We start from the raw sequence: 27,962 nt of genomic DNA, 5'->3' as shown, positions 1-27,962 counted from the left end.
GTAGGATAATAATCCTACTTAAGAAAATGAAAGAAAAGGGGCCTCATCAGTTCAATGTTTGTGTTAATGATTTGCAATATATTTGCTAAGCAAAGAACACGTTTGCTTATCAGAGGACGTCAGCACAGCAATCTGTGTGTGCGTCAGTATATGTGTGTTTTGGCATTTCAAACCTTGTAAGGCCATTTTTTCAAAAAAAAAAAAAAAATAGCACATGGTGAGGTCTCTCTGCTCCCATTATCCAGACCCCATAATAAATATTGTTTTTGGGTTAGGAGTTAGGATTAGGACTAAGGTGTGAATTGAGACTAGCTCAGGTCTCTCAGGTCTAGGGTTAGGCATGCACTGATAGTAGTTAGGTTTAGGGTAAAAGTCAGAATTGGTCTATGAGAATGAATTAAATATGAATGGAATCCAAAACAAAATATTTGCAAGGATGTAAAAAGAAATGTGTGCATATGTGTGTGCGTGCATGCGTGTGCATGTGTGTTCAACAGGCAACCAAATTTTGCCCTGATTGAGAAAAAAGTGACTAACATTTCTCTAAGCTGCTAAGTATTACAGCAGCAGTTCTCCAAAACATAAAACAATGTTGAATGTTGCCTCAATACGTGCAAAGAAAACTTAATGGAAAGTGTGTAAAATCTAGAAAATGTGTATCATTTTTTGGAAGACAAACTTTCCAAAACTGTATTTGCCCTTCTGCTGTGCAAGTGATCAACAGCAGCTCGGTATTGTTTTGGTGGGCAGCTCTCTCTGCAAACGCAACAGGATTTTCTACACACATTCATGGAACTCTGTCAACCTACACTGGATGAAAAAAGGTTAAAAGACTGGTGGACATATATATATACACACACGCAGATACTGTCACACACTGTCAGTCACAGGCAGCTCACAGTTCCCGTAATGATGAAGTGACCAAAACAGACAGTGTTTGTGTGTGTGGACCTTCAGTTCCACTTTGAACTGAAGATGTCAGTGACTCCGTTGGCCCGTCTTCTTCTTTCCTCTGATGCTGTCCCTCTATATGCCTCCGAGTCCCTCAGCCACTCTGCTTTGTTCATATTTGATTTCCATAGTGTTTGGTGCTGCTGGAGTTCAGTGTGGGAAGCTGAAATTAAAATCTGCCTTGTGATTATTCAGAATGCAAAATACCTGTTTTGCATGAGAGAGGTCCTTACCGTTTTGCTTCTATATTGTTCTGCACTCTTGTTTTAGTCCGACTCTTCAACAGACAAATCACAGCTTCCCTTCTTCACTACAGAGACAGCATCCCAGATGACTCCTCTCAATGATCAATTAACTGATTAAACCCCTGTGCTGCCTTGCTATTAATCACTACTCTATCTGTGGTGATCAGATGATGTCCATACACACAACTGTGGAAAGGGGAAAACGCCAACAGATACTGGAAGACTTCAGGTTGACCAGAATCCACAGATATGCTTCTAGCACCAATCAATCAATCAATCAAACTTTGTTTGTGGAGTTCTTGTCATATTACACAAATATTGCTATATAAATTAGACACACACCCTAAAACACATAATGCATCTTTATTTTGTAAATATCTGATTAAATGTCAACTTTTTGCAGTCATTTAGAAAATAAAAAATACATAACAGCATCCATAAGTCAATGAAAACAACTAAGTAATTGGTTTACTTGGGGGGGAAACAAAAAAACATTTTGTTGTCTTCAGGTAGGCTGTTTAAATTATTAAGGCCTTATTGCCAAATGATGTCTTCGTTTTCTGAAGACCCTTTCTGGAGTAAATGAGAGACGAGGAAGGTCTGAAGAAATAAAGCTAATCTGTTTAATATAGCATTAATAGTTTCATAAACCAATACAAATGACTTAAAATCTACTAATGAGCCCAAAGAACCAGTCTGGTTTTTCCACAGCAGGAGGTGCAGCACGGAACCAGCTGGGAACCTGTCAGACCTCTCTATGTTGGATTATGGATTTGCATACAAAGAGACAATTTACTGAAACACTTCAATAAGTCAACCCCAATTGGTTGAGATTGGGCAAACTGGTTTGAGATTAATGAAGGGCAGCAGTATCTCAAGTAGCGTTAAGACCAAAGTCCATCTCTAAATGCACCACACACTGAGACCTGCTGCTCACATAGATCCTGCCTTCTGATATACTCAAATTAAGCATCTAGAATAAAATAAAAATGTCTTCAGATGTCATTGTCCATATGTCAGGTGTCTGTAGTTGGATATGCATTTTTTTTTTCTTTCTGTTTGGCTCCTTCTTCACCACAACAGACCAGAGGAAAGTCCTAAATTCTGAACCTTTGATTTGTCTGTAAATATTCTGCTTCATTCGTCCTCGAACAGAACGCCAAAAACTCTTGAACTCTGCTTGTGGCAGAGACTCACCTCCATTTCAAAGGGAGCATTTCACAAGTTTTTTTCAGATGAGAGACACGGCATCAGACATGGACTTACTAATGTAGTATTTATCTGGTAAGAAGCATTTCGTTTTCTTACGAACTCCAGATGTGTGAAACCTTGAAAAAAGTTTTTTTTTTTCTTCTTTCTTTTGAATGACTGCAGTTTTTAGGGCAGTGATGATGGCCTGCTGCGACGGTTCAGCAGGTGAAATGATATTTTCACCTCCTTCGGCTCCGGGCTCGATGGTGTCAGCGAGTTACATCACTTCAGATGCAGAGGCGAGGAGAGGAAGAGCTGCATCAATGTAATCTCCAATCACCGCCCGCTTCCTGAACACTCACCTCATTCAACGCACTCGCCTCTTTCTGCCATAATATCCTTTTTTTGTTATTCCATCTCTTTTTTTTTCCAATTAGAGTCAATTGACCTGACAGAATTGCCAGCAATTAAGTGATTTTTGTAATAGTCCTGGGCTAATTTGCCTTGGCTTGTCAGCTGTATTTTATGTCACCAGCCCCCCCACCTCGCTTACTCTCTCTGGCACATAATAGCTTATAATTTCAAAATCTTTACCCTCCGCTTCCTTCTCAATAAATCGCAATTACAGGAAGTTGTTAGAGATGCCTTAACTCCCCGCCGCCTCCGCCTCCTCCAGCCGCACAGCTTTTACTTTGTGCCATCAGAGATGCTCTTATATTTTTTGTGCAGCTGACAGAGCGGCAGAGAGCAGCAGAGGAAATCTATTTGTTTGCAAAGCCTTAATGTAATCACACTTCATGCGTGTACACTGAGTCCAACTCTCCTGGGCTGCAGCACATGCAGAAGTTTACTCTCTCCATGCTGCTCATTAGGAATAGGATTCTCTGGCAGCTGGTCTTTTAATTTCCTCCTGAATGAAGGGAGTTAAAGTTGTTTTATTTTTGCAAAGACTGGCCATGAATTTCACAAAACCTCTTTGAAAAACTGGGAAAGTGGAGATCATTTACTTCAGGTCAGACTGCAGAAGTTTCACCATCTTTTTTTCAGCTCTTTTCTGCTTCCTGCCAGAGAGTTTGAACCTGTTGACGCGCTTCAAATCTTCTAATCGAGTATGCAAATTAAATAATTTTTCTGTTTTGTGAGCAAGAAGATCTCCTGCTTCCCCAATGACCCAACTCACTCAGCTCTGTCATCTCGAAAGCAGATTATGTTGGCCTTCCTAACATTCCACCTATTCCACGATCTAGCCATCCCACCTTTGTTGAAGACCATCATGGTATAGATGTCACAGTCCGAATAATGTAATCAGACGGTAAATATGTTATTTGAAGAGAGCGTGCTCAGCTACTTTGATGCTTTTGTTGAGTGATATGACAGGAAATCCATTGGAGATTCAATCAAAGCATTGTCAGAATGGTTGCTAATAATGACACGCTGCTTGTTCTTTAGTCGCCAGAGGGAAAATTGTTGTGGAAACATGGAAAGCCAAATGGGTCACAAAACCTAGTGGGGTCTTACAATGTTACATATATCATCAGGTGAGCAATGAACCTCATTAAATGTATGTGAAATTACTTCAACAAGTTTTTTTTTGTTTTTTGAATAGCAGTAATGCATGTACAGAAACCAAACTGATGATCACTTTTCACTTTTACCTTGTTTGCTATTGACTTTTACTAAATAAAAACTTTTTTTATTGTTCAAAGATTTTATATTTTATGTTGTATTTTTATCTGTATCCTCCATTACTAAAAAGGTCTTACTTCATTCACTCCTCACCTGATTCTGTGATGCGGTTTTGTCTTTTGTCTAACAAAAGAGCACAGCATTGTATAAACCTGCTGTATCAACTGGTGATTTACAGAGTGGTGCACTAATGAGTTCAAATGATGAGGATAATGAGTGACTTCTGTTGGGAAAGTTGAACCTAACTGGGCCTGTTTAAGTGATGAACGTGAATTAAGCACAGTTCTCCCTAGAGTCATTAACTGGCACTTTATTTGGGGGCTAGATGAAACTGTAACCTTACAGACGTTTAAAGTAATTGGGTACTTTAAAAAGAAAAGAGTTGGTATATTTAACCTTCAAAGCTTGAGATGTTATAAATATGTTTTTTTTCTATGCACCTTATCTCAGTTTAGACGGCATCATTTAAAGGACCGTGCCAAATAACCTATTATGTCATATCAAAAGTCTTAAAAATATTAGTGTTCATTGTTTCTGTCAGTAATTTTACTTTATGAAGTCAGAAATAAAAATCTGTTTTAAGGGCCAGTATTATGTGTTTTCCAGCCACATTTGTAGCCCAATTAAGTAACTATGTCACCTTCAGTTGGTAATGTTTTAAATGTCAAATATGACTTAAAAGAAACTTGACTTTGTAATTTAACACCTTGAAGTTAGACCCCAGTTGCTTTAACTCTTTAATAACCAAAAGAAATCATGAAGAAAATCATTACGTGGAAATGCTGGATATCAGCCAGGAAGTTAAAGCCTGGGCATAAATGATTCTTACAATGAGACAGTGACACTAAGAAGTTATAGAGTGGTTTACAGACAATTAAGTCAATATTATACTGTGAGAAATGTCCTCAGTCAGATGTATATGTGAAAGGCTGACTGGGTTAAATCTGTTAATCTGTAATCCTAAACTTAACCGAACAGACAATTTTATGTATGATGTATTGTCAAACAGTTAAAAATAATGTTTTGGTTTCTACTAAAGCATATGCAAATATCATGTTTCAGCCATATGCTCTACTTGCTATATTCCCATTTGATCCTTTGCTCGACATAGGGCAAATAATTTACAAAATCAATCAAATCAATTGCATAAATTATCAAGGTGTGCTATCTGAAATCCCTCTGCTCTATATACCTGGCTGAGTCAGAAAAAGAGTTGTGGTTAAAAGTTCAACACCTCCGTAAAGAAGCTGCTGTTAGTGAGCTGTAAAGGAGGTAAAGAAAGAGGTGTTGGCCCACAAGCAACAATAGGTCTGATCCAATTAGCACAATCACATCATACTGGCTGCTGTCTGCGTGGGAAACCTCGGTAGCAACACACTGGCTGTAACTTTGTCCTCATCAAACTTTTGAGTCTCTTTCATTTAGAGCTGCAGCTACAGAGGCTCATCAGTGCATCTATTTCCTCCCAGAATCTCATTTCAGTGAACATAAACGTACGGGTACTGAGCTCTAATGGCAGCGCGTGCTGTGCTTAACACAGTCTGAAATGAATAACCCCAGTAACAGTCTCATTGCTATTACAAGCAGGACTTAAATGATCATTTGGGAGGATGAACCCGCTGATAGCATTTGTGGAATTATCGTAATATCATTTTTACTTTGCCTAAATCATTCTAATGAGATGTGCCACTTAGTGATTGTGTTGGAGCTAAAATAAGAGCTGCGTTTCTGCCATGTCTATGGCAGAAATATCGCTGCCCGCTGTTAGAATAAGTGCAGCTGGCAGTTGGGTGTGTGTGTTTTCCATCTGAATCCATTTGGAGCTTGCAGGGAATCCACAAACCAGCAGATCATTTTGTTGTTGTTGATTGAAGAGTTTCATTTTTCTAAGAATGTGACGGCCCGCATGCACACATGCAAACTCTTTCAAATGGACTCAAGAGGGGGTGGGGGGAGAAAGGACGGATACATGCATTCAGAAGGATCAACAAATAAATAATTCAGAATGGTATGACAGCAGATGTTTGGGAGGCCGGGATTCGGCGGTGGTCTCCGCCGCAACTTTTGATCAGAAATTCAAAAACGGGCCCTGCGTGGCCGACAGACGGCTCTCATCTTCCTCCTTCTGCCTTCTTCTCATCCCGGATATTTTCTTAGGCCGTTTGTTTTCAGGCCGGCGGAGAGAGGCTGCAGACCACGGCAGCACAGAGGAGAAAGCAGTCCTGGATCCGTGTCAGGGAGATTAGGAGACGCCGCAACTTTGAAACCGAGTCATGGAGCAGCTTCTGTTTGATATCTTAAAGCAAACAGGAGACGCATTTTTGCATGGAACAGACACAGAAGTGAGTTTAGCTGTCTTTCAGAAGGGGCTATATATATTGCAAGCACATTTTGATTATTCAACAGTTAAGCAACAAATGAGACTTTTAAATATAAAGCTCTCATTTTGACCCCTATAAATCAAAGGGGTGAGTAAAAGTTTTGCAGCAATTGCTACTTTCTTAGGGTTCCTTGTGCTTCATGCACATTTATTAAAACATTTCAATGTGCTGTGCCAAGAAGCCTTCTGCGTTCACTTGTTGACATAACATTATGGCTCATGCATAAAATGCGCAAAAAAATTGCCACAGAAATTGAAAAAGAGCAAAAGTGAATGTGGCATTAAAATGCACAAACCGTTCAGCCTAACAGGTTAACAGCTGTACATTTGAATGATATCAAAGTTAATTCAAATTAGTAATTTGTTTAGTTTTCATGACTTGGCTTACAACTAGTAGAAACCCAAAGTTCAGCTCGTTAGAAATGAAAATGTAACAGATGAACAATTTAAAAAAAATGAACATGGAAATATGAAAATGTTGCCACGTTAAAGCTTATAAAATCATGGCGAAGACTGAAGACTTGACAGCTGTCCATCATATGTCTACCAGCAGCCTCCAAAAAAAAAAAAAAAATCACTAAAGGTTTCTGCTAAGGAAGCTGGTTGTTTGCAGATTGCTCCAACCAAGCATATAAACAGAAAGTTTAGCGGAAGGTAGAATTGTGTTAGAAAAAGCAACAGGGACTCCAGCATTGAGAAAACTATGGAGCAAAGAGTTTGGAGGACCTTCACAATGCGTGGAGTGCAGCTGGAATCAATTCTTTTAGCGTAGGAGTGTAAAATAATTTTTCATTGTGGGTACTTTAATCTGCAGACAGATTAAAGTAACTTCTGCGTTTTATTAAATCCAGGTCCGTTGCGAGACCTGGATTTAATAAAATCCAGGTCTTTATTCTGAGTGGAGAGACTCAGAATAAAAGTTGTCCAGTGTGAAGTATTATAAATCCTGAAGAAGTTCAGTGCTGAGTGACAATAAGAAGACTATTAAGGTGTCAAGCTGTAGATAAACAAAAGCGGCAGTAACAATTGTTGAATAGCTGCACAGCAGGACTTTAAGCCTCAGTAGTTAATCATAAAGTCTTGACAAAATAAAAAGGAGAAAATATGTTAATGTCAAATCTTTTTGCGACCAACATGATTAACAGTGAAAGCTTAGGATATATCACGGAAAAACCCTCGCAAAAATCTCCTCTTCTCCTCATGAAGGTCACAAACCTCAACAAACAGACACAATATTGTTAAGTTTATGATTGAAAACAAAGAAAACAGATCAAATGAATTTGTCACACTTTAGCCCAGAGAATTGTGCATTTTAAAACAAAAATCTGGACTTGGATTTCTCTTATTCATTTTGACGGTTTCTAAAACATAAATCAGTCAGGAAGTGGTTGTATTTTTATGACAATAAACAGACAGTTTAATGACAATACCACCATTCAGTAGTGTTTCTCACTTTCTATCCTGTCATTTTTAAGTTCTGTATGCTTGATTGCCATTGGAGGTGAGACGAACCCATCCACTTCTTCGTCTTTTCTGAAGAACATAAGAAAAGAGCTAAAGTTGAATCTACATGCGTGAGATTGAGCTACACAATTTTCTCTTCTTCAGCTTCGTATACGTTAAAAGAATTGAGATTAAAAAAAAAAAAAAAACTTATCTGAAAATGAAAGTCCAGAAATATTTTGGAATTCAAAATTCTTTTTAGCATCATGTTTTAATCCAACTAACTCTAAAACTTAAAGGAGGCTAATGTTTTGCAATTTGTCATCGTCTCTTGAAAGGTATACTTTTTTTTTTATTAAAAAAAGAAAATAAATAAGTGTGTGCTGGAATTATTGACAAACCATGGGGTATGAATGCGTGTGTGTGTGTGTGGGTGTGTGTGTGTGTGTGTGTGTGTGTGTGTGTGTGAAAGGGAGAAGGGTGGGGGGTATAGGATTTAGTCATACTTAACTTGCAATTGAGAGTCCCCTTACATGGCTTCCTTCAGCCAGGCACCTTTTTCATACACGACTGAACCATTCATATTCCATCTGTTCCAGCTCTCACTCTTTGGGGAGGCTGTCAATCTCCCAGAATCATGTGATGCGAATGGAGGGTGAATTAAGGGGGGCGAAGGGGGATCGCAATAAAGAGACAAAGGAAAATAGAAAGTGAGAAATAGAGAAGACGACTCACTGCTGCAGCTTCTTTAGTCCTTTTGGAAATATTCATTGGTCTTTTGATACATGGTGAAACCTGAGGAAAAAAAAAATATGTCTTGAATTATGTCGTTCATATTTTGAAATATAAAATATGTCATATCTTAGAGACATAAGTAAAGAATCTGATCCATAAAACATAAAAGATTGTTGAAATATAAGTACTATTACACTTGCAGTAACCAAAAACGAATTGTCTGATATTTATATAATTCGGTTCAAATGCAGTTTTTTCCAGTGGTTGAGAATGCTCTGATTTTTCAAACAAAACAGCCACCAGAGGGCATAAGTAGCGGTATCAGGCAGTTACCAGAGTATCCTACAGTTGATCAGAACAGGGTCAAGTGACGTAGCGGAGACAAAACCGCTTTATTTTTAATTCTGTTATTAAACAAATGATTTAATCTCATTCAAAGCCTACGGATTTTTTAGTCACAGATTGTAAACTAAGTAATTGCAACATCATGAAATACAACTAATTGTACATTTCTTAACCATTTATAAATGCCAAGGACGAATAAAACTGGAAAGTTTAGGTTACAACAAAAAAAAAAAAAATGCTTAAAGAACTCCACATTTAATGTAACATTTTTATGTGACTCAGTTATTAACTTATGACCTGTGAACTGACATAAACTTGCAATTTAAATTGAGCTATTGAGCTAACAGAGAGACAAATAGTCACACACAAAATAGCTCTGTCTAAAAAGAGTAAGTAGAGGAAAGTGTTAATATTTCAATCCCAATTTTTATTCCATTGCTTCTTTGAGAAGCTTAGTCTGCTTTGATTGTTATGCATAACCATCTCTTGGATGTAAAGAAAATAATCTGGAAAAGAGGGTTTTAGCTTTGGTTGTCACTTGGTTTTGTATTCGGATAATTTTCACTATTGGTATTTTTGTCACTCACAGTGTTCCGTACTTGGCTTAGTCCTTTGTTTTAAGGTTCCTATGGCTTTGTTATGATTGGCTCCTTGTGACTCTATTAAGAGTCTAATTTCGGGTTAGTCCTTGCCCTTTGGTTTGGTGAGATTAGCTTTGTGTTGTGTTGTGTGGTGTGGTTTGGGTCGGGTGTTATGGTGTTATATGGCAGGGTGTAGTGTGGGATGGTATGTTCACAACCACATTACATTGTAGTCTGGTCATTCAGGATTTCCACATACTAGATCAGGATCCAGAAATCTGGTAGAACTTAAACCACAAAACTAATTCTACCAGCAAGAGTGAAGTCATCTAAGTTGTAAGCTGGAACTTATATGAATCTGACTTGTTTGTCTAGCACATCTCATAAAAGGACATATCTCAATTCTGTCAAACACAACTGGAAGCTGATGGACGGGTAATTCACATTACGGTAAAGAGCATTTTAAATCCTTGATTTTCAGTTTTAATATGAAAGTTAACTTCACAAAGCTTTAGGTACTGAGAATTAACCACCAGATTTATTTTCCTAACATAAGCTCCTCTCTTTCATCCTAAGAATACATTCTTCAGGTTTGAAAAGTATCCTTTGCTCCATCACTGCCAGAGGAATCGCATAGATATTAGGAGAGGGGAAGAACAGGGGAAGAAGGTCTGCAAGGCCAGGAGGCTGCGCGAAGGCGACACATCTGTCGCAGTATTAACTTTCTGCTCGGAGGGACCTGGGTGTCAGCGCTGGCCGCTGGGGCCCGACGGTAGCCTGCTGGAGTTCTGATGTAAGACAGAAAACATCCCTACATGGAGCCCAGATTTAGCTTCAGCACTGAGAGATGATGAAGATAATTCTACCTCTCCACATACTTCACACCTAATTCCCAGTTACTCTGTTTTTCTTGAAGAAATTCATAATTCAAATTTCTTCAAGAAAAATATGGAATAATCAGCAACTACAACTGAGTCACCTATAAGGAATTGTAATTTTGTAATATCTTAATTACTGCCTCTACTCAGTTATTAAAGCTTAACCTTGACTTTAATTTCAGGGCAAAGTTCACAGGTTTCCCACTAAATTTCAAAAAGGAACATTGCACCTTTTACGATACAAAATGCCTCAGAATACCAGAAAAGCAGGTAAGAAGTTGGTGTACATCAACATTCTTGTCTTTCGGTTTTTCCCTTCAGGGTTTTACCACAGCAAATCATCCGTCTCCAGTCAATCTGTATCCTCTACTCTCATATCAACTAACTTCATGTCCTCTTTCACCACATCCATAAAACTCCTTTTGTGTACATCATTACTCAACTTTACCGTTTCCAAGGTGTCTACAACTCAACTCTTGTTAAAAGGAAATTGTTGGATCCAGCTTGGAACCACCACTTTGGATTTTAATTAGATCCCATTACCTTGATGACCCTGAATAATCTTTGACCAGTTTAACCAGAAATGTTTGTTGCATTTGTGAATGAAAGTCAACATCATACAGTTCACGTTTTCTATACGTCTTCCTCTTGATTTTGTTCCATCATATTTCTGAGAGCAATGGGAGGCATCGCTATTTAAATCCAACTTTAGCTCTGATTTTTTCTCCAACTTCAAGCTGCAGCAGATGGAGATTAAGATTTATCTCTTGCTTTGCTCAGCAATATGAAGTCCTCCAAAGTCAAACAGGAAGTTGATCAGCTTTATTTTCAATGTGTTGTTTCCTCCCATTGATTTGTACATGCTTTCTTTTTCTCAGCCTAAAGCAGTTATGAAAGATGTTCTCATTTTTACCACAGATCCAATTCAGGATGAAGTTAATAAGGTTGACACTGGCGTTTCTTTTTGGCTTACAGAAAGGGCAGATCTTGATCTGATCAGATCTGTTATTCTCCCACCACGGTCTCCAAAAAGAGCAAGTAACAACTTTCAAATGTCGCATTACAGGACAAAGGAAAAGTCAGTACTGCTGCGAACAATGCAAAAAAAAAAAAAAATCAAAATTACATCTGAAACCTTGAGTCTAAGGGAGCATTCACAGCAGCCCTGTTTAGCCTGCTTTAATTGAAATCTGTTTTCTTTCTGTTTCTCTGGTTCATATTCTGTGCTTTTTTTTTTTTTTGTCTGCTCCAGACCAAAACAGCACACTTCAAACGCAGAGGTGCAGGAGGACATAAAACCGCACCAAAAGCAGGAAACAAACAATAGCACAGAGCATTCTGAGTCAATAAAACCAAAACAAATGCGAGCGTCTAGAAGAAGAAATGGGTTTTGGACTTTTACCAAAGACAAAAGAGAAGTCCTATCTGACACTCCTTCAGTTTTGTTTACATTTTATGAAGAAGGAAGTTGTGCTCATGTCTTTTAGAAGGTTTTGGTGTCATTTCCTTCAGTAGGTTTTGGTGCGGCACCACCACATTTAAGGGGGTAAAACAGGTGTGTACCTTACCTTAACCTATTTTAGTTATAAAAAGAGAAATGCGTAGAATTTGTGGAAAAAGTCGTACATTTAATCAAAGAATAATAATCTGAATATCCGCCCTCATATCTCTTTGTAATTTCCTTCCAAGTATTAAGATTTCATGGTCATTTTATTTTTTTCTACCCAGTTTATTTCTTCTCAACTGCAACATTTATTGATTAACCATTAGTAAGACTTCATTATTTTCTGCAATTGTCATATGATTAAAAAAACAAAAATAATTCAACCGTTGGCGTAAGTAATAGATTGATTAAATGTCCACTAATTCTATTCCCACTGGGAGCTCTGAAATACTCCTTTAGCTACTTATGCCAGAGATGATCCTCTGCTTATGAGATGGGTATTTATTACCCTCTGGCCTAATCCCAGTCTCCTGTGAGTAGCATCTGAGCATCTAATCTCTAATGTCATTATGGTCACTTTTTCCAAGGAATGGCCTGGAGAGGCTCAAATCAATAGAACCTGTTTATTATTCGGTCTCTGAGGTGTTTTCCGGCCACACTGTGGAGATTTTCCGTTACAGTGTCTCGTGGGCTGAGGCGGCCAGCTCCGGCCAAACTGACCCTGGAGCCCGGCGCTGACGGTCCTGGATGGGAGCCTTCAGGGACGCCCAGGTCACCAAGCTGCTGTTTTCCACACTGAGCTCCAGCTGCTCTGCTTACGCCTGATGCCGTTGTTGTTGTTGTTGTTGTTGTTAAGTGGAGTGGCGTCTCCTCCATCCATTCCTCGCGCCCCCTCCCTTACTTCCTCCACCTCTATCTCCAGTCTCAAAGGAATAAAGAAGCCCCATGAATTAATGAAGATGAGCGAGGTAATTAAACGTCATGGTGATGGCGACACAGTTCCTGGGAGGTTTTCAGAGGGACAGGAGGTTCACATGGGGCCTTGGCCTGCCTGATCTGATATTAGCCTCCTCCCTTCCTATGTCCCCTCGGCTCCCAGGTCGCATGGCACACAGATATGGCTTGATTGGCCTGCTGGGCACAGGGAGGAGACGGGGGCTTGCTGAAGTTGGCACCCAGGAGAGTTGGAGGCAGAGGCGGGGTGGATGTGGGGGGTAGATTGAGCTCAGGCCTCACCTGTGGCCCCGGTGCCCCTCCCTGGATCCCTCCCCTGGCAGTCAGGTCACGCTGCGTGGTCCAAACACCCCCTATCAGGGGAGAAGAGGAGGAAAACAACAGCATGGAGGGAAGGGAGGCATGAAGGAGAGGATGGAGAAGATAAGGGAGATAGGGCAGGAACTGTAGGAGCACTTCCAGGGATTATGGCCTCATGCTGGCCCACTGGGGCGCAGCCTTGATGGACGTCTGCCTGGCATGCACTTGCCCTTTTCTAAGATGTGAAGTTTGAATCAGACCCCCTCAACAGCACGAAGGCCGAGAGCTAAAAGAGGTCAGCAGTGTCCTCTTATGTAAAAATCGTGATGTTATTTTTGTTTTATTAGGGACCTCAATAAAATTTTCACCTTAAATCTAGTTTTAGCAAAAGTATAAGACATTATTTTACACAACATAATGAACGCAATGAGAGACTAGCTGATGTTCACTTTTAAGTCTCTTTTCCTCTTATACTTCCTGAGCCAATTTTACTGTGATTTGTGTCTATTTGTGTTTTTAAAAGTAGATCAGGCATGTCTACAAAACCTTTTTTTTCTGTTAAAGATGCTGTGTTTTCAGTTTTTTTCCACATTGTTTTATACATTGTAGTGGTCAAATTTATAAATAATAATTTTTCATTTCTGCTTGCACTTAGAAAACATTTTACTCAAAACAGGATAAAAGTAGATGACACGCTGAATCTACAAAAACATGATGTGATCAAGAGATTTTAATGCCAAAAGAGACGTGGTGCGCATTGAAACTCTCTTACTACAAAGACTGTTCATAATTTTTGTTTTGAATATTAATAATTTTGTGATAAAGTTGATGATCAAATGTGCAAGCTACCTAACATATAGGTCCATGCTAAAGTTTGCAAGTTTAAAAACACAAACACGCAGCCTGTTAATGTTTCTGTATGATTGCCCAACAATCACCTGTTTGCACTGTTTAGTTAATTTGTTTGACGTTCAATAAAAGTTAAAATATGATTAAAATATTCCACTAAAGCAAGAATGCCTGCTTTTGTAAGAGAACAAATACATAAAACTGGGCATGTATAAGGCATTCATATTTTTCAAGTTAAGCTAAAATATGGGGCTACAGATGACAGTAAATTAAGAGCCAGTTGGTAGCGAAAAGAGCAGGCTCTTCTGTGGGAGCCGGGCTTCAAGAGCCAAAGTTGATATAAATATGGATGGAGCTGAGTAGAGTGTGATCCTGGAAGTAAACCTGCATAAGACAGGGAAGGAGGTTAATTTTCCAGGGTAGAAAATTGTAATTTTCAATATTTTAATCATTTAGAATGCAATCAGATGCTGTGGTGGCACAGGGCAAAGCACAACCCACATATGGAGGCCGTAGTCCTCACTGTGGATGTCACAGGTTCAAGTCCCGGCCTGATAACCTTTGCCGCATGTCGTCCCACTCTCTTGCTACCCACTTTCTTGTCAATTCACTACCAAATAAAGGCCATTGGAGCAAATAAAACCTGAAAAAATGGCCCAGTCAAAGTTTGGACTTAAAACTAGAACTAGAAGTGACGTTCATACAATTTGGCTGAGCTGAATTACATATTTCAAAGATGAATGACGTAAAACGTCACGCTCTAAACGTACAAAGCGGTAGAGAAATATATTTATAAATACTCACAGTTCTTCTACATATAGCATTTACCTTGAACAAGTACCATTATACTTCAAAATCATGCACTACTTTCTGTTTATTTGTCTCAAAATTCCAGTGAAATGCATTGAAGGTTGTGATGATTGTGGACCTGCATGTGGAAAAATTAAAGGTAATGAACACATTTTCTAAGCACTGTCCTCACCTATAGCTGTTTGTCGCTGTTCACACTGATTTTCAGATTCAGGCTACCAGATAGTTGTCTGGTTTCATTCATACCTCTTCCTGCTAAAGTCTATATGTGACAAACCGAGTACAGGAGGCGCCATGAACAGATGGAGGTGATGATGAACCCCAAGGCGAGGCCTGGAGGTGCTGTTCCAGGTCTCTATGACTCACAGCACCATTAGGACTCGACAAGCACCAGAGGCTGATCATCACCCAGGAGAGCTAACCAAACCTGCTCTGTGTTTATTTGTTATCACAGCCTTCACTGGAATAATTAGACAGGCCTTACCTTTGGTCTTGAGCCAGACTCGCGCCCCAGGGGCAGCAGGACAAGCTCCGCTTACAGCCTGGCAGGCCTCCCCGCCTCCCAGCCCACACCAAAACACGTGTCCTCCCTCCGGCTTCTGGGGACTCGACGCTGTGGGGCGGCAGGTATGATGTTTTGTTCAGTCACATCTTGCCGCTACACACATGCACCCATCTGCCCCAGCTCTCTTCCCACCCACCTCTTCATCCTTGTCCCAAGACGCTGCTTGTCGTCAGTGACCTAAGGTCCGTATGTAAACAAAAATGTGCTCTCATTAACAGAAGGAAAGTGTTGTCCTGGGAACCAAGTGGGCAGGGCCGCCTGAAGCCAGGTGGCCTTTTGTGACTTGCCTTGTCCCTACTCAGCTCAAACAATTTTTAACGGCTTTGTTCTTATATAAGCAAGCTATAAAACCTTAAACAAGAGTAAGTGCAGAGATTCCGTATCAGAGACAGAGAGCTGTAAGCATAAAAAAAAAAAAATGACGCAAAAACAATGTCTGTGGTCCCAGTGGGGAGAGGAACAACATCTCCTTCATCACTGAAAAAGTACAGAAATGCACTGATTACAGGAGGGTGGGGTGGAAGGAGAACAGGTGTGCTGCGGACCCCCTCCCGGGACCACCCGACGACCCCCTAGTCCTCAGAGGGGGAGGAGAGGGAGGGATGGGGTTGTAGTGGAGAAAGAGAGGAGAAGAGCTCAGCTCATTAGAGTGAGTTTGCTTCTGCTAACTCTCCCTTCCCCCGGGAGGCGGCTAATCATCGCACAGGGACCAGCAGTCAGTTAGAGAAGTCGTGGAGAAGGAGAATACTCCCCCCAACAGTACGAGTCTCTTTCTATGAACCCAAAGTGCACTTGTGATCTGTTCTAATCGCATTTAGCATCACTTCAAAGGTGATTTCAATGATCCCGTGACATTAACCTTCATTATTCAGGTGCTGTAGCGGGAGCCCTTTAACTCACACTTCATTCTGCAGAGCATCAAACGGAGGTGAGACGGTGCAACTTCTAGAGTAAAGAGTTGTCACATCGCTGAAATATCAAACTAAACTCCTTCCCTTCTGAAACTGGACTGAGGTTAAAAGGAAATACAAACACAATCTCGCAAATCCACTAAATAATATCCTTTCTACAGACTTACATATAAACCTAAGTAAAGTCAGATATATCTGAAAAGTTAACTTCGGTATTTCGTAATGGTTTTACTAGGGGTGAAAAAAATAAATAAATACAGCATGCTCTGCACTTTTGACTTGAGCTTGAGGAGTCACAAATCAAGTTGTCTTTTTTAAGGTGTGAGAGATATGAATAATTCATAATCTCTGTACCGAATGTTCCCTGTGAATGCAAGTATTAAGCTGGACGCTCACATCATCGGTAATGTGAAAAATGCTGGTCATTGCAGACAGAACTTCCCATCTGGCTCAGGAAAAAAAGTAACACATTGCGCACTGCGTTCCGATACAAAATTTTACAGTGATGGACTTTTAAAGGTAAGTTATGATTCAGAGCAAAAAAATACATATACATGTTGCTCATATAAGATAAACGATAAAGCAAGTTGAGAAAATAAGACCATATTTTAACACAGAATGCACCATCTTTGTCTCTTTGACCGTATCCGGTGCAAATAACTATCTTTGGCAAAGAAATAAAGTTTCATGGAAATCATGTACAAGCACAGCCTCCTCTTCATGCAACACATCCTTAAGATCTTGGATATTTACCTGATTGTTAATTTAGTTGAGAGTTTCGCTCTTTAATCGCTTGTGTTTTCCTGCCGTGCTGACAGTGAGAGCAGCTCTGAAGGTTCTGAGCTGCTGCGTTCTGTTTTGACTGATTGTCTGCAGCACGACAGGCTCTGATTGCCGTTATGAAGCTGTCTGCAGACACAGTGCCTGACTAAGAAAAATAAACCATGTAATCATGGGCTTTTTTGCTGCTCGCCATACTATTTCATTGTTATGACAAGTAAAGATAGCTATCTTCAGAGTGCTAATTAGCTCGCATTAGTGAAAACAAACAAGAAAAACTTCAAGAAATGACTTCAGAGTGCAGCGGTGGACACAATCGTCTCAGAGTTTAGTTTGGGAAGCTGATATTAAGGTTTAACAGAGGTAGAAGATTTTGAATAGCTGCAATCAAATCAAACTCATTTGATGCGTTCCAGTTAAAGCCATTGTTCACAGAAAAAAAAAAAAGAATAAAAAAGGGAGACAAGAAGGTGCACATCTCAAACTCTTTAAAAACCTGTAGTGTTCCTGCACACAAAGCCATGTAGTAGCTGCCGTCTCTGCTTTTCAAGTACCACTACACGAGAATTTAGCTCCACTAACAATAGGATGAAAGATTGTACAGCCAAGGACAAGTGGAAGATCATAACAGCGATGCACAGCTCCTCTGAAGAGCACTTAAGAGCTGCTGATGAGAATATTCCACTGCCAGAGCAAAAGTTCTCTAACTCTGAACACATTTTTTTTTTTTTTTTTTTTTGCTGTTGGGACCGGAAAGCTTTTTCATGCATGGGTCTGATGGACCAGCCCCGCAACAGAACTTCTCCACGTGGCACAAAGCAGCAAAAATTGGCCTCGCAGTTGGAACAGCGTCATAGATCATTTCCATTTCCCCATGATTAATGTGAGTTTAATATCCTAAATCAGAGCCTAATTAATTTAGATACAGTTCTGACGGTGCCCTGCTACCAATATACGTGCCGATAATTAAATGGAGGCCAATGTTGTGCTCCATTGTTTAATTAAAGCAGAGCATAGAGTGAACCCGTGTGAGCAAATGTTGCTGCAAGTAGGAAAGGAGGACTTTTTGATGGTTGATGGAGAAACAGAGTTTGTTATGGTTTCCTAATGGGACAGAGGTGTGTGGGGAATCAAAATGTTACATTAATGTTATTGGTATCACAGCTCCGAAATGCTACGAGGACAGGGGTTTTATAAATTAGGATTCCTATGTTTCACGTCTTAAAATTACATCATTTTCAGAATTCAATTTCTATGTAATCTTTAACGAGTAAATTCATGACACATATTCTCATAATAGATACTTTTTGAACATGAAACCTGGAAAAGCAACAGACTGCATAAGCATCCTGACAAACAAACATGCTCTGAACCTTTTCAAAACGCTGTTGTTTTGTTATAACCAGTTTGGGTGTAGAACAACAAAGAACTTTGCAGTTCATATTTTCCATTATTTCTGTTTTGGATGGCCTCATTTAATTGATAATTCTCAACCACAAATAAAGTTTTTAATTGGCAGGTCCCGTGTTTGTGATGTACCATCGCTCTACCGGAAACGTGTGGCGGGGAAAAAGCGGGTTTTTGTTTTTACAACCAATTAAAAGTTGAAGAACTCCATTAGATAAATTCTCCTGTCTGTATCCAAGCAAAGCGGCTGGAATATTACTTATTAATTGATATCCATTCAGCGTTGCATTCATTTGTGCAGAAGGTAGAACAAAGCAAAGAGCTGCTGAAAGTATTCTGGTTCTGTTCCAAAGTCATCTGAAGGCTTTCAGATGATAAAATGAGCTGCACACAATTGGATTTTACATTGTGTCATTAGAACACAGCACAGCAGGCCGGTTATTGCGATGTGCCACAGCATCAGTGTTTCATTCTGCTACAGTAAGGTAAACTCTCTGACAGCAAGGATAACCAGGATGGCTCCTGGACTGGCTATAAATGAAGCAAACAGCCTTTTATAACGGCATGGCATCTGTTTCTTCAAGGTCAGCTCCACTGTCTGCCTACATTAAGACTTGCTGCTGTATTATGAGACAGCTCACTTTTCATCCTCTGTCTAAATGCTTAGATGTGCTTGTCTGTGTATCTGAGTGTTGGCAGTTTTGCTTTGCAGTTTTAAAATAAATGTTACACCAAGAATTTAATAAAGACAGGAAAAAATAAAGTGCATTTTCTTATTGTATTTTGTCGTGTTACTTTAATTGACATTTTGTAATGAAGATGGCAGCCGCTGAACCTTTTCAGAGTCCATTCCTCCCGTTTTCATGATTTAAAATGCTAACCTGTGATTGTTGTCCGATGCTCCTCTCCATCATCTAGAGATTTAAGCTTCAGGGTGACCAGGACAACTTCATCTATGAAGCAATGCTCCTAGAAGTCCTGCAGAATTAAGTTTTTCTGCATCTTCTCTCCCTTTTTTTAAATCAGGCAATCATTCAATAGCTCTATATATTTTTAATCTAACTTGCAGATCCATCCATCCATACCCACTTATCTTGCCCAGTTGACCCAATGACTGCTGGGGATTTCTTCTGAATAAAAAATAAGCTTTATTTTTAAGGAAACATTAATAATAAAATCAATACAATCACTGAAAACTTAAAGTAAAACAAACAACTTGACCATTTTGTCCATTTGCACTCTTATACAACTGTATCAGAATATCAATAAAAAATGTTAATACACATATAACACACACAGTGCTACTTATATGATTATTTCTGTTTATTTTAATGAACTATATTGCCGTAAAGAGATCAATGAAAAACTATTCTCAACTACGGAGAAGACGTACCTCCAAAACACAAACCTCTTTCGGAACATGGTCCTGATATAATCATACAACAACAAACCCCCTTTTACGCCTTATTTTGTCCTTTCCTAGCCTACAAATTAATCTGTCAAGGTCACTGACAGAAAGCATGAACAGAGCTTGCATGCACAAAGGGGTGAGATTTACAGCTCACACCATTCACCTGAGCAAAGCACGAGACCTATGGGAGATTTCCAGAGGGGCAATGTCCACATTGTTGTGCACCATTCTCATCATATTATATTCTACATCAAACTTTGCTGAGCAACACATTTCTCAGATCTGACAGACTGGAAGATCCTTCACTGCGCCAGCTCCCTCCGCACACCGTGAACTCCTGCTGCTTCCGCAGACGTCTCTGCTTTGTATCGTATTGCGATGTCACACTCGTTCTGCAGTCCCATATTAACCCCTTACAGCTCACAGTGGCTACGGGTTTATTACTGCCGCGCGAGGTGCATCAGGTGCGTGATATTGATCGGATAACTCCAACCTCTGATTCCACGTTTGGCATGGCTTGGAAAACACATGTAGATAACAGAATGAAAGGATCGTCAGAAAGAGATTCCAGTGAACCAACATGATCAGATATCATGGCTCTTCAAATCATTACTGACTGTGGAAATCTAAAGAAACTTGGATTTGTTGCCTCTCCACTCTTTCCTCTGATATAACCTTTTTTTTTCAGGAGTGGTTTTGTATTTAACAATCGATAATGATTAGCAAAAATTAAAGCTTGGAATGTATATCATTGTGTGTGATGAATCTTCATAAAATATGCATTTCAAGATTTGAACTTATTACTGAAATAAAGTAACATTTCAATAAATATTGAATATTACTGCAATGTCAATGTGTAGCTGTTACTTTTTCCAGCTCTTGAAAACATATTACACATCCATTAAGGCCACACTTTCAATTAAAGAAAGAAAATGATTCTAACATTATTGTAAGGAGCCAAACGTGTTGTTTGATTCTTTCAAAGGATCAAACCCATTGTGGATCCAGATGATTTCACCCTCCCATTTCATCCAAAATAGCGCCCCATTTCCAGTTATTTTAAGACCCAGTGGGATGACCCAGGTCAGAGTGTGCTCTCTTGGTATGTATGGTTCATTTTCTAAAGTAATACCTCATTATTTTTTTGTACTCATGCTCACATTAGCACTAAGTGAGCCTCAGAGGTTGAACATTTTCCTCCACTTGTTAGAGCTCAGGGCCACTCTGACTATTTCAGTGAGCTTTTATGGGTGATCATGCAGTGTTCTGGCTTAATTTAGTTTGATTATGCACATGTACAATTTACCACCCTGCATGTAAGAAGCCGAAATAGCTGTTATGTAAGAAGATATATATCTGACATGAGCGGTGAAGGCTTAACTGACCAAACACGACTCCACCCGCAGCAGCATCTATGAATTTCCCACTGTGATAAGTATCTGCAACACGGCTTGAAAGCTTCTCTGTAACCTGGTGGCTGGAGTGTTATCAGAACACCATCTGCATGTCGGTCTGCGGTGGGGGCATCGGGCTGTTGAAGCAGTAGAGTATGAAGCAATAGGCTAAAACGTTCAAGGTTTTCTTAACAGTGAATAAACATGCAACTATGTTGTAAAAAAAAAAAAAAATTAATCAGCCAGGAGGTGGACGGTCTCAGCAGGGGGTCTTCACCCATGAAGATCTCGTCAGAGGGGCTACCATCATGTGGCATAGGCAGTTACAGCAAAACGCTCGCAATGAGATCATGTTGGTTTTTTGGTGAGAGAGAAAAAAAATACGTCACTACAGGTTGAGAATATGAAGCAAGTCTCACTGTGGCAGTCAGTTCACAGTACAGTGGAAGAAGCTTCTGGTGCACAGTGGTCCTCTGACACATGTTAGCATACAATATGCTAACATGTAGCATTGCATAATGGTGAAAGTGAAGGGAAATTATACATTTTAACAATAAAATATAAAATGTTTGCCATGCATGTGTGTGCTCTAGTGCTGGACACAATCACAGTGCCACAGGTTTTGTGTGTCACTGAGAGCATGCAAAGGTCTACAAACTGCGTGAAAGCAGCATAAAAGTGTGTGGGACAATGACCTGTAAACGTCTGTATGTCCTAATTTGAGATTTAGTGAAAACTTTAGTCAAACTAATACAATGTTCTGGTTGGATCAATATCCAGAACCATTTGAGAAAGAAGCTATTATGAAGGCAAACAGATCATATAGTCAACCAGTGGGTCCTATGTGCAGCCATTTTTTTTATTATGGTTCTTTAAATCAAAGGGCAAAAATCAATCATTATAGGTCAACAGCAATGTAACCATCACTGTGTACTTTCTTTCCCAACCTCGTGTCCCTTATCCTCTCTCTATTAATCTCTCCATCCATCTTTCATCCAACTAATCCCCCCCTCTTCTCAGCTCCATCCCTTATTCCCACCTGTTTGCCCCTCCACTGCCCCACCCCTCTCCCCTTCCTGTTCTCTGGCATTCAGAGAACAGAAGCTGGCTTAGAGAGGGAGAGAGAGGAAGAAGAAATCAATAAGGCATGATTTATTGATTACTAAAAAATGATGGCACTCATTAGCCCCCCAATGGGACCTCAGCATTCAGCAGATGACAAAATGTCAGCCACCCTCACCCCACCCCTCCTGACCATCATTTGAGGATGCTGTGGAGGTGGAGCCTAGGGTGTAGGACAGAAAGATGGAGGTGCCATAGACTCCAAAAAGATGTATGTCATTAAGTATTTTTTCTCCCCCTATTGGTAAAATTCTTATTTTCTTTTATCACATTTAACATCAGATAGAATAAGAAAGCAATGCAAGCCCCAAATAGCGACTTTTGTTGGGTGAGTGATCTAAAAAGACAGGCAATGTAAGCAGGATCGTGCACAAAGGCCTTTTATGCTTTGCTTTGACTTGTTCTCAGAGTGTTTGTGTATTTCACAAATGCATTAAAGTGGAGTTTTTCTCCAGCACCCTGCAGCTTCTGCGACAATCTCTCATGTCCGACTGTGTGAGTGTGTCACTGGGAAGAAGGGAGGGGCCAAAGCAAGGCCCCAGGAAGGGCTGAATGGATGCTTCATCACCCGATGGCCAACCTCTCACAATGATGCATGAAGCCCGGCAGGATGTGGTGCATGGACCTCTGAGACCAAAACCCTGCACACACCTCAGGCATAATTGGCACATCATCCGGTTCCAGTACTGGGAAGCTGGAGTCTGGTCAGGATTCCTGGTTCAGAATAAAAAAAATAAAAAAAAACGATGGACTGCACACAATCACCAAGTTTAAATTGAAAATGAAAGACAAAAATTTTCTCTAAAACATTACTGATATGCGGAAGGCATTATTTCCTCTGGGTTTCTTTTAAGTTGGTATGAAAATAACTCTTATAATGTTCCTAGATATTTCTTATTGACTACTTCAAGCTGCCTAATCATTGCTTTTTTTTAAAAAGTTAGACATCAACAGACATCTTTATGACGCCAACACTTTATGTTTTGTATTCTACGTACATTTCTTACTTCCATTTCAGTGAGTGAAAGACCTGCCACACTCACCATGATCTGCATAACCAAAATGACAATATGACTGGATCATAATGCTTTTGAAAAGCAGTGCAAGAGTCATCATTGAGAATTTATCTTTAAAATTATATCCAAGCAAATGTAGAATATATTTTATTCTATAGGTTTCGTAAAATATTTTAGCACTGGTGAATCAACATAATCTCAAATTCAGTCAATATAAATGGTCTGATTAGTGGGAGGTCAAAAAGAGCAAGAAAAGAAATACTCAAAGTGATCATTAGGAATGAGTTGCATGTCTCAGAACAATTGGCAGACCCTGATTTTATCGTTTGTTGTAAAATATTCCATTCCTCAACCTCCTCAAGCTGGGAATTAAATTCAAAGGGAAAGATAAGCGACAACTAAAGTAAAACAGCTCAGCATCCCTGTGAAAAGCCCTGGAATTGGACAAGGAAGTGTTAAAATCAGGGCACAAAAGGACCAGTGTGTTGAGTGTAAATCAGGGTTTTCCAAAGGAAAGTGGTGCCAAGATGCATTGAGGAAAAAGTACAGTTACATCGGACCATTCCTCGGTAAACAAATGTCTGAGACCAGGCGCTAACTTGGCAAGCCGGCCCCTAAATGTTTTGTAATGGCAGCCGCGGCGAGTTCTCCATCTGCCCACCATTCACAAAGCTTCTTCAAATAAATGCTGCAAATCAGGAATTCTCCTTCCAACCACTTTTGTTGATTTGGCAAACTGTGAAAATGAGCTTGGGAAAACTTCTCAGGCTCTGTATACTTTGTTTAAGTGAGCTCTGGAGATATTCAGTCCTATATATGAATCATTTTTTAATGGTGTATTTTGAGATATTCTAAATCCTCTATGTAGTTTAATCAAAAGGATCAGTTCCAAATAAATTAAATAAAAAAAAATGATTGTATCACATTGCTGAGAGGTGTGAGAAAGACAGAGTGCAAAAAGATGCATTTTTTTGGCCAAGTGGTCAACAGACGGAGTGCTAAAGGCCTTGATGTTTCCCTCACATGGTGTTTAACACTACCTCACAGCCGCCAGACGCCTGGTCACTTCAGCCGTCTCCAAGTGAATCAAAACACACATTTGTGATTTGGCTTGTGAAGAAAGCTGGCACTTTCAGTAATGCTCTCTGTGGCATTTTTTTATGTAGCTTAACTGGGTTAGGATTCAGGAAGCTGTTGAGTTTCCTAAGGTAATAGGTCCAAACTTTGCCATACTTAAGTGTTGACACGCTTCACTAGCAGTTGACATAGTTTTAAAAACAAAAACTATAGTTTCCTTCCATAAAATGTATAGCGATGGTTAATTTGTCACTGTAAAAAGAATCACAGGCTCTTCTGTGTTTCTGAAAAACCTCCTCTTCAATGGAACATGGCTGAAAGCATTATGTATACCAGAGCTGCATCTTGTCTTGGTCACTTTTATGGTGGACACTGATAGGGTCTTATTGTGTGTGAGGAGGAAAGTGTCTGGAAACATTGGGGTCAGGTTGGCATTCTTGGATCATGATATCCAGGGTGCTCTGAGCAGCTCTACAGCATGAAGAGACACGAAGGAGAATCAGCTCTTCCTCTGTACTAAATAAAAATAATGCTTCTATGAGGTGTAGGGTAAATCTTTGACCCAAACTATCTTGGTCTCTTGTTTGATTGTAGTGATGCGATCTTTTGTGCCGGAGTTTGTGATGGAACTTGAAGTTGTTCTTCAGGAACAATTTCAAGTTAGAAGGAAGGAAAAGAACAGAACAGAAGATAAAAGGAAAAAAATAAAAGAAATGAGAAGGTATAGGAAGGGTGGAAGGAAGGAAAGAAGCTGAAGTGATTCAGTTGTGTGTTGGTCATGAGGAATCATAAAATGAAGGATCTGAAAACATTTTTTCAGAGATGGACAGGAGGAAGTTAAAACTAGCTGCGATCAAAATTAAATTAGGGAAGTGGGTGGAGGATGCTAAATGAGTTTGAAAAAAAATGATGGCAGAAAAACAAGACTTGATCCTGGATAATATGGAGAGTACATCAAGATGAAAAGAGACCAAAGGACATACTGAAGGAGTAAACAGCAATGTGCAATGACACTGAGACCATGTGTGGGAAAAGACGGAGAAAGACTAACAAGGGAAGAAAGCAAAGAGACAGTGATATGAAGCAAGCATGAAGACAATGAACCATAGAATTTTTTTTTAAAGTTCATTAAAATGAGAGAACCTGACTTTATGAAAATACAAGACTCTGCTGTATACCAAAAGTGTCCATGCACATTCTTACAGCTCAACCATGCATAGAGCAGTTTTAATCTGCATTCATGGAGAGCCAAACAAAATCACTGTGTCTGAACATGCAGCTTTACTTTTTCAGTCTCTTGACTGCACAAACATCTTCATTTATCTAAGTCACCAACAGCAGGTTAATTTTCCTCCTACCTTCCATTTGTCCTAAACCTTGTCTGGATCGGTGGAAGGAAAGGAAGCAGCAGCAGCACAAGGCGTCAGCCAGGTGGAGAGGCTCTGATGCAGTTTGTGTACGCTGGTGTGACACGTCTATAACAACGTGCGTACACACTCGCAGACACACATTAGCATAAAACAGCTTTACATATGATCTGAGCACTTTCCACAACACTCAGGCCGACACAGAGAGCGTGAGTTGAGAGGGAATAAATTAAAGCCCTCGCTTTCTTTAGAGCAAAGCTGAGACGATCACTTGCTGTCAAGAACCAGCGACTACAGCCTACACCCACCTTCCTTTGATCGGCTTATAGTCCTCCACAACAAACAAACAGAAGACCAGAAACTCCCTGGACTCTCTGTCTGGCTCTTGTTTTTTTACTGGTATTCCATGAATGAATAGGACAATTTCAAGCCTAAAAATGTCTCCCTTTTGTTGATGAAAAACAATTTGACATGTGACGCTCCACTTGTGTATAAAACTGAAATAACTTTTGTTTACTTTGCCATTATTTCTTAAAAGATTTCTGCCACATGGAGATAAATTTCAATTTGATTTCTATTTCAGTTTGGCTCTTATGTGTTCCAGTGCTGCTGCAAAGCTTCAGATAAACATATTGAACATATTAGTATGTTTATTATTGAACATACTAAAGTGTTTTTTTTAATATATAATTGCATAATTTCAAACAATTCACTTGTTTGGTTTTTTGTATAGCCATGCAAAATGCAAGTTTCACTCTGAGGGCCACATGTGAACTTTTAATGGCAGCATCAACTAACATAGCTTTGGGTGGTGGTAGCAGTTTGTTCCGTGATCAGTAGGTTGTCGGTTCGAGCCCCATCTTCATCCTCTGCCTTTTCTGCTGGTGGTGATCAGAAGACCCGGTGGATGGCTGCCTTGGAGTAGCTGTGGCTACAATGTAGTAGCTTACCACCATCAGTGTGTGAAAGCGTGCATAACTGAATGTAGTGTGAAGTGCTGTGGTGTCCTCTGGACTTGATAAAACACCATACTTTGAGTGAATTAGTAATTTGTGAGACCTGCTCAAAACGTCAAAAATGCAGTAGTTGATTTATTGGATTTACAAGTTTAGTGCAGTTAAATGAGGTACAGGACCTGGTAGACATCACTACTTTTAATGGGAACCCATTGAGAGACGAGGACAAAAAAAGGCTAAAAGAGAGTAGAAAGGTTAGGATTGACACCTTGCTGCAAAGAATGATAAACTATAAAAGGAACCCGTCTTTTGAAAGCATTAAGCTTAGAAAATTGGTAAGACACTTTAAAACACTTTATGAAAGCAACTCTGGGTTTTTGGAGAAAAACAGAAGTTGACCTGAAGCAAAAACACTACTTAACAGTTTCAGAGAGAATCAAAGCACTGAGTCACCCAATCCTGATGAAGTAAAATCATTAGCTTATTAACAAAAACAAAACAAAACACAAATCTACCAAGAAACTGCACTGAACTTTGAATGCGTGGCGTTACACTAATGGACCTTGTTTATGTAGTTATTTTATCCATTTTTCTTTGCCCTCAGAATGGGGGATTGAATGGACTTATTTCCATTTCTGAACATAACTCCAACATGTGAATTCAATCCTGACAGACAATTCCTAATACAGCTCATTAAACTCATGAACTATATGGCACAATGAAATGCTCTCAACAGCAGGCCTGTTGGCTTTAAATCACTCTGGATGAAAGTTCGATGGTTGTAAAGACTAAATGGCATATGGTGGTTATTATTTAGCGCCGCAGTGTAAACTTCTGAGGGCTCACTCGTGTGCAGCCGAGAAAGTGTTGGCAGATGTTGAAGAAAAAAAAAAAAAAAAACGATGACGGAGATGGTGAGAGGTGGAGGATGAGGGAGGGGGGGGAGGAAAGGGGCAAAAGTGATGATGGAGGAGGTGAAGCCTGAGGGGAGGCAAAGCCTGAGGGGACAGATGAAGAGGAGGAGAGACAGAGGAGGATAAAGAGCTGCGTAACAAGGCAGAGATGTCGGTCGGTGTCCCGGTGGATTTGGTGGAGTCAGCGGTGCAGCTCTGCAGAACCTGTGCTTAGTAGAGTGTTTACATTAATGAGCTAAGAGCTGCTCCG

The sequence above is a fragment of the Poecilia formosa genome, unplaced genomic scaffold (assembly GCF_000485575.1).
Source record: "Poecilia formosa unplaced genomic scaffold, Poecilia_formosa-5.1.2 Scaffold54, whole genome shotgun sequence".
In the NCBI taxonomy this organism is placed as follows: Eukaryota; Metazoa; Chordata; class Actinopteri; order Cyprinodontiformes; family Poeciliidae; genus Poecilia; species Poecilia formosa.
This window is presented reverse-complemented; position numbering follows the sequence as displayed.